Source organism: Saccopteryx bilineata, chromosome 6, assembly GCF_036850765.1.
Source record: "Saccopteryx bilineata isolate mSacBil1 chromosome 6, mSacBil1_pri_phased_curated, whole genome shotgun sequence".
Classification (NCBI taxonomy): Eukaryota; Metazoa; Chordata; class Mammalia; order Chiroptera; family Emballonuridae; genus Saccopteryx; species Saccopteryx bilineata.
In genome coordinates, this window is record NC_089495.1 from 79,078,271 (window position 1) to 79,090,295 (window position 12,025).

The following is a 12,025-nucleotide window of genomic DNA, read 5'->3' on the forward strand; positions in this document are numbered from 1 at the left end:
AGGAAACTCATAGAACTCTAGTGTTAGTAACTGAGTTTTTGTCTTTTTCTTAGAACTCTATCAAAATTCTTCCTGTCATGCCTTATTCAAAGGACCGAAGGCCTGTCTGTGCATGAGAGACAAATTGATCTGTTCCCTGCTGACTTAACAGCCATAAGAAATAATATTTATTAAGTGTTTAGCAGGTGCCAGACACCTACTAAAGTGCTTTGTTCTCTCATGTGGGCGCCTTTTTATCCTTATTCTATACATACATAGGAAGTTCTGGAGAGTGTGAGTGACCAATGTTGCCACAGAGGTGGGTTTAAGCCGCGTGGTCCACTTTGAAACTGGAGAACTTCTTAAATGATGACTTCAGTGCTCCTGATTTCCATATTATGTTCCTTCTAGTTTGTCTTTTTTCTTGCTCTGTCCATAGCATGCTTCATCCACGTCTTACCAGAATTACAGAAAAGTCCATGTAAGGCTGCTCTTCATTCTCTTGGGAAATCTTACTCTGGTGGTTGGACTTTATACTTGGGTCTCTTCCCCAGCATTTCATACATCCCCAGTTTCTCATTCAGGCCTTTATTTAACTTTATTCTCCTTTCTTTTACAGATGAGAGGAGAAGAGATAGAGAGACAGACACTCGTATGCACTCCAATCAGGATTCATCCAGCAACCCCCATCTGGGGCTGATGCTTTGCCTAACTGGGGTTATGCTTGCAACCTAGCTATTTTTAGCACCTGAGGTACAGGCTCCACGAAGACATCTTCTGCATCCAGGCTGATTCTCTCAAAACAATTGAGCCATGGTTGCAGAAGGGGAAGATAAAGATAGAGAGAGAGAGAGAAGGAGGAGAGGGATGGGTAGAGAGCAGATGGGCACTTTTCCTGTATGCCCTGACCAGGAATCAAACCCAGGATAGCCACATGCCAGGCCAATACTCTATCACTGGGCCAACAAAAGAAGGCCTAATTAACTGTCAAAGGACAGTATTATGGAGTAATATCCTAGAACCAAGATCTTCTCTCTTTCACCTTACAGCTGTATAAATAAGAAAGTCAGTCATTCCTTTATCTAAATAATGGGGGTAATCCCAGTTGACTAAGGCAGAATAAAACTAATGTAAGATAGTATACATAAAAGTGTCCAGTATGGTTCCGCGATGCTGTAAAATTTTAATCTCTGTTTATATTCCTCTCTGTGAGTGTATATGTGTGTTAATTCTGCTTAATGCTTAAAAAATTGCATTTATGTGTTTGTAATAGAGCGTCTATAATGAGAATTATTCTGTTACATATTACTATATGTGTGTTAAAGAAACACACCTCCCTCTAATTCTTATAATGATTTTGTGGGCAATTTCAAGAATTTAAGAATGCTTGGCTACCAAAGTGGTTACCAGCCAGCTTTGCCCACTAGCACACAAGCAAGATGCCAACATACTTCATTAGGAGCAGTGATTCACCTCGGAGAAATTAATCTCAACATCAAAAAGATAAGCACCTTCCCAAGAAAGCATTTAACCATTTCGATCAGGGTGGGGAATAATTTGGAAAATGCCTCTGACCCATCTGGGTAATCCTAAACTGGGAGAGAGCAGATATTTCTCTGCTGAAGGGAATTTATCAAAATCTGGGTAGGAAATCGGTGTTATTGGAGAAACCCCACAGTTATTCTGATACCCCTCCCCACACACACTGGCTCTAGGTATGAGTTTCCCCCGGCCAGCTAAAAAATCATTGTATTGACCCCTTGAGTAATGGAATGGAATGGTGATTGAAAATTTTTTTATTTATACCACTTGCATGATACACAACCATCCAAATTATCTGGTAAACACAATATACAATTTTCAGATGAACTATTTTAGAATTATACACCTGAAACCTATATAACTTTATTAAGTAATTTCACCCCAATAAATTCAATTAAAAATTAAAAAAAACAAATTATGTCTGCCTAATTACACAAGTTATTAAGTTATATATGGCTCCATTTTAAATTTATATCTTCAATATTTTGGCACCATAATAATATATTTCCTTTCCTAAAACCATCCTACAATCAACTTATTCTAATTAATTTTCAGATATTTTATATATATATATACATATATATTTACTTTTATACCTATAGAATAAGTAATACAATTATATGAAAATACCAAGAACAGTGTGGTCTTATCACATAATGGTATAATATATTTATCTAACATTTTAAATTTCATAGAAATATTCAGAATAAATATATATATTTATATAATGTGCATATATATATGTATAATGTGCTTAAATGGATTACATTTATAACATATAAATGATACTTGTTATATATGCAAATACAGGGCACTGTGCCTGGCATGAAGCAACCATCTAATAACTATGATCTCTTTTCTCTCGTTTGTAAGTGGAATTAAAGAGAAGTAATTGAGAATGTTGTAAATATGATTCTGGCCTAAGAATTCAAGGAAAGAATTGGGGACTATGAATAGTTTTAGCAGGTCTTCAGAATGATAGGTACGGGGAGATGATGACTGTGTAAAGTTGAAGAGAAACTCAAGGGCGTGCAGGCCAAAGCCAACTTCAGGTCACAATGGTAGTTGGATATGCTTGTAGCCTCTCTCCTGTCACTGAGCACCTCCTCCATGCCAGGTATTGTTAGATGTTCTTGGAACCCTCTCTCTTTTAACCCAATAGCAATCTTGTGAAGTGGGTATCATTAGCCTTGTTTTGTAGAAGAGAACAGTGAGTCTAGGAGAGATTGGGTCACTTATTCAAGCATGCTTCCCTCCCCACCCCCGCCAATGGGCGGAGTTGAAGTTTTGATGCAATGTATCACCAGTCCTTGCTCAGTCCTCCATGTCCAAGCACCTCACTGAGCCTGCAGTCCTCAGCCAAGAGCAGAGCTGATTTAGCCTGACTAAGGTCTTCTGATTATAGACACTCTAAATATACAGCACAGCCCATAGGGAAGTGCTTCACTCCAGACCTAGTCAGCTTATCTTCCAGTTCAGGATATGTACTCTGTAAGCAAGTGCCTGCACAGGCATAGCAACTCTCTCTAGTTCTAGCTTTAAAAAAAAACAAAACCATGCTGCCCTAGACTGAGTCGGCAGCCCTCAGGCTGGGGTCAACTGACCTTTTGATTCGCCTCAGAGGCCTCATTCTAACCAAAACTGACCCTCTACTCTGAAAGTAACGGCATCTAGCCAGCTGTCCACCATGTCACCTGCCCACACTTCATCCAAGTGAAAACCTTTCCCACTTGCTGTTCATACCCTGTTGACCTGCATATAGTCACATTTTCGTGTCACAGTTAAATACATACATTACCTGCAGGCTTTTTCATTTATCAATTATTTTTAAAGACTGCAGGTGGTGATTCTTTTTTCTTTTGAAATCCATAATATTGCTGAACCTTTCCTAAAACAGTTAAAGGTAAGAAAACAATAAATAATAATGAAATTACTTAAATGACTGGTAACTATGCTATAGTTTATATTACTCTGTACAAATATCTAAATGTATCAATGTGTTAGTTTTCTGGTGTTATGACAAATTAACAAACATGGTGGTTTAAACAGTACAAATGTATTATCTTGTAATTCTGGAGATCAGAAGTCTAATGCTATTTTGACAAGGCTGTGTTCTGCCTGGAAACTCAGAGTGAGAATCCTTTTCCCTCCCAATCTTTTCCAGCTTTTAGAAGTGGCCAGCATTGCTTAGCTCATCATGTCAACTCATTGGCTTCTGCTTATGTTGTCACAGCCCGGTCTCTGACTCTGACTGTCCTTTGTCTCTGTGATAAGAACCTTCATGGTCACCCTGGAGCCATCCAGATAATCCAGAATAATTTTCTAATCTCGAGATCCTAATCTTGACCACATTGACACTCCTTTTGCCAATAGGCAACCAACTCTGGGCATTAATATGTGGGTATTTTGGGGAACTATCATTTCAACCAAAACCAATCAAGGTGAGTAAAAATTTTGGAACATTAAACTAGTTAAAAATGATTAAAGAAAGAAGCCAAAAGGGCAGTTTGCATTAACTCCCAACCATGGTACCACTATAAGGCAGTAGCAGAAACGCATGATGGGTGATATAGGAACTATACAGTATAAGGAGTTTAGCTTACACTTGGTCAAGTTGGATTAAATAGACTATTAAAATATTCCCATTGTGAGCTCCTTTGATAATTCTTTTTTTTTAATTCAGTGAGAGTAGGGGAGTCAGAGATAGACTTCTGCATGCACCTCACCAGGATCCACCAAACAAGCCCACAGGGGGTGATGTTCTGCCCATCTAGGGCATTGCTCTGTTGCTCAGCAACCTAGCTCTTCTTAGCACCAGAGGCACAAGCCATGGAGCCATTCTCAGCACCTGGGGCTAACTTGCTCCAATCGAACCATGGCTTCAGGAGATGAAGAGAGAGAAAGAGAGAAGGAGGGAAGGGTGGAGAAGCAGATGAGCACTTCTCCTGTGTCCCCTCACTGGGCATCAAACCTGGGACATCCACACACCCGACTGATGTTCTACTACTGAGCCAACTGGCTAGAGTCTCCTTTGATAAATTTGATGATAGAAACTGGACTTGAAGTGTCTGATTTATTGCAAATGTATCATTATTATAAGCTTAAATAATATGCATATAAACATATATACACATTAACACACATATTTATATGTATAAACATGTAATTAATATAATTGTGAATATATGAATTAGTAATGTTCGAAACAGAAATAAAACTTCAAAGACTTTCTGATTTGTCTCCACCTAAAAAAATATCATAAGTTTTATGTTCTTTTGATACAAATACTATCATATATTGCATGTGAAAACAAAGGAAGTGCAGTCTTAAAAGCATGTCAGCACGTCCTGTCTACCTGTAGGTCCCATATGTTACATGATTTACCAGCAGGTTGCTCAGTGGATGCACATGAAACCCAGTGGACAATGCAATGTTGTCAGAAACTCTTGGCATTTAAAAGAATTTCAGTATTCCAGTATTTGTTATTCAAATCAATGAACATGTATGTAGGAAAATCTTCTGTCCCTATAATCAATAAAAGGGGAAGTAAAATAAATATGCCAAATTTTTAGAATATGACACAAAAACACCTGAAACAAGGATTTCATAACAAAAGGACATACTAACCTTACTAATGCTGATTACTCAGTGTAAAATAAAAAAGGAAATAAAAGCGTTTTTATAAAATGTATCAAATCCTAAGAGTGCTGTTAAACTCATTAAAGAAAAAATGAAGTTAGAGAAACTGGTCTTATTTTTTTTCACTCCCAGTAGAGTTCATTTCTACTTCAACAACTAAGCCAAGGTCACATTTAACTCACTTCAATTTCACCCAGTGCACAAGCTAATGTCAATAGTACAGCTGCCATGCAGAGCTAAAGACTGATGGTTAGACAAAGCCATTTACACAAGGCTGGGTCTTTCATCTTCTCTCAGCCAGTGACATAAGAAAAGCACTGAGGTTATTCTCAACTAGAGACGAAAACTGGCGTATTAGAAAGAATGTTATTCTCCTTAGCTGTCACACAAAGGATCTGAAGAAATGTAGAAATGTTTCTTTTTTCTCCCTCCCCCGCTCTGGTCATCTGGAGAGATCACAAAGTGACTCTAATAGCCTTCACTCTGAAATTTTCACATGGTTTAAGTGATTGCCAAGTCTGATATTTTCCATTTACACTTCATTGCCATCAGAAAAAGAAAAAAAAATCAATATACCTACCTACTCAAGTGTGTCACAGGATGAGCTTATAAAAGAAGACATCAGTCTTTTTAGGGCATGAAAAATATACTTATTCAAATATATCTTATTTAAAATGACATAAATTGCAGTGGTTAGTCAAGATTCGATTTCCTCTAAAATATAAGATCTAAAATATTCCTTGACTTGCCAGGAATCAGAATCCTTCAAATTGTTGATATGTATAGATGTACTTGTTTTCTGATGTAAGTCATTCTGACTGTATTTTATTTCAGTGCATTAGTGACTACATTTATTAATTCACAGGAGCTAAAGCACCACATTTTATAGGACTGCCCAAGGTAGTACATTTTTTTTCTCTTCTCGGGAAATAATTTTATTTTCCACCTTACTTTTCTATTGTATGGCTTGCACTTTTAGCTTTGTGTCTTTGGAAAAAAAAATGAGGATGTTTCTTTATATTATTCTAATAATATTTTACATTAAAAGTCTATTCTTTCTTAACTTGTTTTAACTATTAAACTTCTTTATGCAGAAAAGGTGTAATGAGTTCGGTGTAACATTTCAAATGCTTTTGTTAAAATCAGAGGTAATTTTAACTGTCAAAGGAACATCCATGTCAGATTAGTCTTTCAATTAAAAGAAATCTCATGTCAAGTTTGAGCGCAACGGGCTATGTGTTATATACATGCTCTGTGTTGCAGATATTTAGAATGCTTCCATTTCCACATTTCTTCTGAAATATGGTACAAAAGGATACGGAGTTTGCGTGAGATAATGAAATATGGTACAGAAGGGAAAGTACTGGTGGCTGTGCCCTAGGTTCCCTGAGTTAATTCACTCCTTGAGTGTCTCCCTCGCAGATCTCATGCATGTGTGTAGCATCCTTATAGCAGGAAACCAAGAAGACCAATGCAATTCCAAGTTTAGACACAGTATTCAAATGTCATCCACCAAGGAGTTCTGGAACAGTGATGAAATCTACCTTCCTATTAGCATAGTGCCAACCCTGCAGGTCTTTAGGTTTTGCATTTGTTTATCTCTGTTCCTCCACCACCACCACCACCCCCAAGATGAGGTGGTCAGCCAAACATTCACCACCAAAACAAAACAAAACAAAACCACGAGGAAGAAGAAAGAAGAACGAAATTTTGTGTCTGGGGTCACTCTTGGACTCAGTTCCCCATGTGGTGATGCAACACACTAACAATTTGAGTTATTGGGCCGTCCCCCACAGTTACAAGTATTTCAAGGTCAATTTATCAATTTAACAGCTTCATCTTCTTAATCACTAAACTTCTGTCTCTTTGAGCTTGTGCTGAAGGAGTGTGGCTGCTAATTAAAATGGAGCTTTACTAGCAAGTACACAAATTAGATCCTGTCAGTAAGTTTATTCTAACTATTGGTCATTTCTAAATGCCTTTTTAATCCCCTAATTTTTACATTAAAATTCAAAAGCCTAACAATCTTAATCACCCCTACATCAAATTCATCATTAAGAACAGGAAGCCAGATGGTATAATTTTGATTTACCGGACTTCAGCGTGAATTAATGTACTGAGTGCCGATAATGAATACATCAAACCTGATATTGCAGAAACCTATGAATCTGGCATGTGAAATTAATAACACACTCTGCACAATGAAAGCATGTAAGCTCATATAAAACTGAGGAGTAATGGGCCCTTTTATTTTAAATGGTCTTTATTAGCCTTCTGTTTTGACTCTTAAGAAAAAGATGAGCCTTTTGTTTAGTAGTATACTTGTCCATTGTACAACTATTTTTCCCCAATGTAACACAACATGAACAGAATTAAGATGATTAATAACAAAGCTTGTCTCGAGAAATTTGCTCCAAGGGTTCTCAGAATATCTGCTAGTTTTGCATTTATTTTGGGAATTATACATATTAGAGAGAGCTGAGATATTTCTGTAAAACTTGTGACCCATAAAATATTATGTTTTCTTATAACTGGACCACTTGTTCATCATAAGAACCACTCTTGTATATTAAAGTTAAAAAGAAAAAAAATGGGTGCAGGCTATTTTATCCCCTCTTGTTTCATTGCCACTAAAGGTATACTCTTTTCTACCCAGGAATGGAATAGGATCCATATCCAGTCATCCAAGTCACGTGTACAAAAGGACGCTTCCAGTGGGCCATCACAAAGAGTTGCTTACCCCACAGGAATGTCAACATTAGAAATAAGTTGAAGCTGCTATTTTGTGATAATATTTATTAGTCTCTGCTAATGTATTTACTTACATATTTGCATTAAATAGATATATTTTTTGTTGACTTGCAGACAATTCCAAATTTTATTAAGGATTAACAGGATTAGAAATAAAATATATCCATAGATGTAGTAAAAAAATCTGTAGAGTAAAATTAAGATATACAATATAAATGTGTTAGGCAACTTTCAGTTTATATAAAATATAGTAGTTTGGCGTAGTAGAGCCAGAAATATGTACTATTCTCACCTGAATTTTTTAAAACTCAGAATTGATTAAATCCACTGTGACTGCTGTGTAAGATGCTCAGGTGTTTTTTTCCCCCTATGAGCAGGAGGATCACAAATCAGCTGTCCAAAATGAGCCTGAAAATTGTCCTGTGTAATCTATTTTGCAAATGATCTTTTAAACATTAGAAGTGATTTTTGCCTCATATTCCTCACACATATCAACACACGTGTAGAGATACAGCAATGTGGAGGGGAACAATCTTTGCTTTCACCCAACACTATCTATAATGGTATTTGAAGAAGGTGAAACGCCTATTTTACTTTGAAAGTGGCGAGAGGCGAGCAAATGTTGCAGGTTAACAACATGAGCTGCTTTTCCGTTGCATGAACCTTCGTTTTTCACTGCTCTGGAGGTATACCAAATATTTCAGAAGCCTGACTCTGAAATGAAGGCAGTGCCACAAATAGGATAATGTTCAAAAAAATGGTACAAACCTTACACTAAGTGCTATTTTCTAGATAACATTGCTCATTGGTTCAATCTATACTCACACTTGTAAGACAGTATAGAGGATAATTTGTATCTCTTAGAGATACAGTGCTAAGATTTATTACAGAATAGAGAAGGAATGTATTAGTGCTTTATCTTAAGGGTAGGAAAAATAAAAGCACTTTTGGGGCTCCTGGTATTTATTTTTGTGACTTACCCTTCAAAAATTGTGCGTTTTAATAAAGATTAGGCTTTTTAGAAGTACCCCTTTAAACCTTACATCACTTTGAATGGAATAAGTCGGTTATTTCTGGCTGAAAATTTTTCTTACTCCTAAATCTCTTTAACTGAAGCTCATTTGACAAACCTATTATAAAATGAATAAATGCAGCACTGTGTGATTTGTCCACTGTCAACATGTTAACACACTTTATTTGAAGGTAGATTGATGGAGGGTGGCTGAAAGAGTTTACCCTCCTGAGTTAAAGAATAGAAAACCCTTTTTTCTTAGTTTTTTTTCCTTTTTTTTCTTAGAAGTTCACAGGAGTAGATATACAATTATCCTCGACTTGCTGATGCAAAGGAACAGAGCATTTAGTTTCTTGTCACTGTCTCTGAAATTCCTAAAGGTACAATTAGCATTTCATTTGACATAATGTTGAAAGGTTCATAGATTGATCTTCCCTAAAATGCAGCAAGAATTTTTTGAAATGCAAATTTTGACATTTATTAACTTTTATTCCAGATCTGTTTATAGACTGTAAAACTGTGCATATATTTAACTCGAAGAAGCTAAAAGGACAATGTTTAGGTGGATACTCTGTGTTATAATAAAAGTCTATTTTATTGTTTCAACAATGAAATTTTTATTATCAGAGATTTATGATATCAGCACAGCAGTTTTTACTGCATGATTCACAGTGTTTTTATAGATGTATATTCAACAAAACAAGGAGAGAAATTGTACCGCAGTGCTCTCTCTCAGGAGTGCATTTCCCCATTGAAATAATGTCAGCAGTTTTCCACCTTCAAAGCCCTGTGTTTTCAAATCAATTAACAATTCTAATTGTGCAGGAACAGTTGTTCACTTAGCCTGGCAAATGGGACAGGAAACATTATTTCCTTTCTTCGACTAAAATGAAGACTTTAATCTTCTGAGCCATATTTAACATATAAAAAACACACAACTGAAAAGTTCGACCGTCGGAAACTCCATCAGTTGCGGTGCTGGCTTTCTCTGCGCGTGGCCTACATTCCTTTTCTAGTCTGCGAGCCTTGCTGCCAGCCAGCCCGCCAGCCAGCCAGGAGGAAGAACAATTTTACATCTCTGTGCAGACAAACCATCTTCAGATTCATTTAGACTTTTCTTTAATCAGATTTTTATCTGGCCGGGCAGTTGTAAGAGTTATTACTTTTCTGAGGTGGAAACCAAACATTGGTTGTGACCCCGATTGCGACACTCGAATGCAGATCTGTATCAGCGGCTTGGAAAGCGCTGACGCCGCACCCAGCGGAGCCAGGTCGGCACTTCCACTTCGCGTCGTAATGTCATTTCCACTTAAAAAAATTTTTTTATTGGGATTAAAGTGCAACTTGTAAGATATTGCACAATGCGGTTCATAAAGCAAGGAACACATGCCGTCTTCTAAGATGTTATTAAATATGTACAGTTTAACCTTTTCTTTTTCACAAATGTGTATTTGAGTTATTGCTCATAATGTCTGTCCATATTTATAAAACGCACAAATGCTATGATTAGAGGTGGAGATCTTTAGTACTTCAGCATCAGGGGAGAAACGGGCTTTATTATGTTTGCAACAGCTTCTCAGAGTATTGAGATATAGATACTTTCAGAAAAACAGCTTGTAGTCTAGAATGATTAAAAGGTCTCCAACAAAAGAAGGATTTTTAAAGTCACTTTCCCACAGATCTTTAATTTAGTGTCCTCTCTTGGGTGAATCAAAGTGTGAATGACCGATGGCTACTTACTCCATTTGAATTTTACTCTTTTCAGAGTGCCCTCGTGCTATTTTTATCTAGTTAGGACCTCCGTTATTTCTTGATCTTGTTTCTTTAAACACAATGCTGTCGCAAGTAAACATGCAAGTTATTCGGTTCCCTGAAATGAAAATTAAAATATACTCTTGGTATTTTCATAAAGATCAAATTTGCTGGAAAATTGTGCATTAATCAGGCCACCTGTGTATAGACGCTGTTCTCTCAATGGAACTGCTTCAGCTGATTGAAAGCAGGGAGGCAGTCCCTGGCTGAGCCGGTTTCACACAGAAGTGCAAAAGCACATTTTGGTCAGGTAGGTTTCAGAAGCTGCTGAATGTAGTTCAAGATCATCAGTAGGTGTCCCTTGGGTCAACGCGTAGTGGAGAATTCCAAGGCAGCACAATGGCTAATACAGTTAGGGCACCGTCACACATATTTTCTCTTAAACAACAAAAATAAACAATAGGGAACATCTTTGCATGCATGTTTTACCACTGTAGTGTAAATGACAGAAACTTGGTATTTTAAGCATGTTTATGTTTTTGAGAAAATACTTTTTTGTGTGTAGTCGCATATTATATGATGCGGTCATATCTCCTGACCTTAAAAATCTTATTTAAATGCCACCCATGCCTGAAGATTTCCCTTCTCTTTGCCAAGGGAGCAATAAAAGATCTCTTCTTTTTGTTTTCACATTGTGTGTTTAAAAACCAGCCTAAATGTACTTATCGCTTTTGACTTTAAATTATTTGTTGCTGTTTGCGAGTTCTGGGCTGGATTTACTGCGAGCTCTGTGAGGAGGCAGATTATGCCGCATCCTGTGCTGCGCCCTCCAGTGAGCCAGGGATTGTGCACAGAATGGGATGCACAATAAAGTGCAAAATAACTGAGTGCAGAAGCAGATGGTCACACAGGGTTAATGCATAGCAGGCTTTCTCAACCTCAGCACTGTTGACATTTTGGGCCTGATCATTCTTTCCTGTGGGGGCTGTTCTGTGCATTACAGAATGTTTAGTAGCGTCCTTGGCTTCAACCCACTAGATGCTAGTAGGATCCCTCCTCCTAGTTGTGACAACCAGAGAAGTCCCCACTTTATCAAATGTCCCCAGGAGGGCAAAATCATTCCTCCCTCTCCCCATCCTCACCCCAGGTTGAGAACCACTGATATATATGATAACATTCAAAATGCTGAAAGATAAGCTACTATGGTATTTCTTAAGGAAGCCATAAATTAGTGACACAAACACGTTACAAAATATTTAGCCCTACCAAATTACATCATTGATTATCTGCACAGATCCTCAGAGCTGCGTGTTTCCATCCCCCACACCATCTTTATAGTTTTCCATTAAT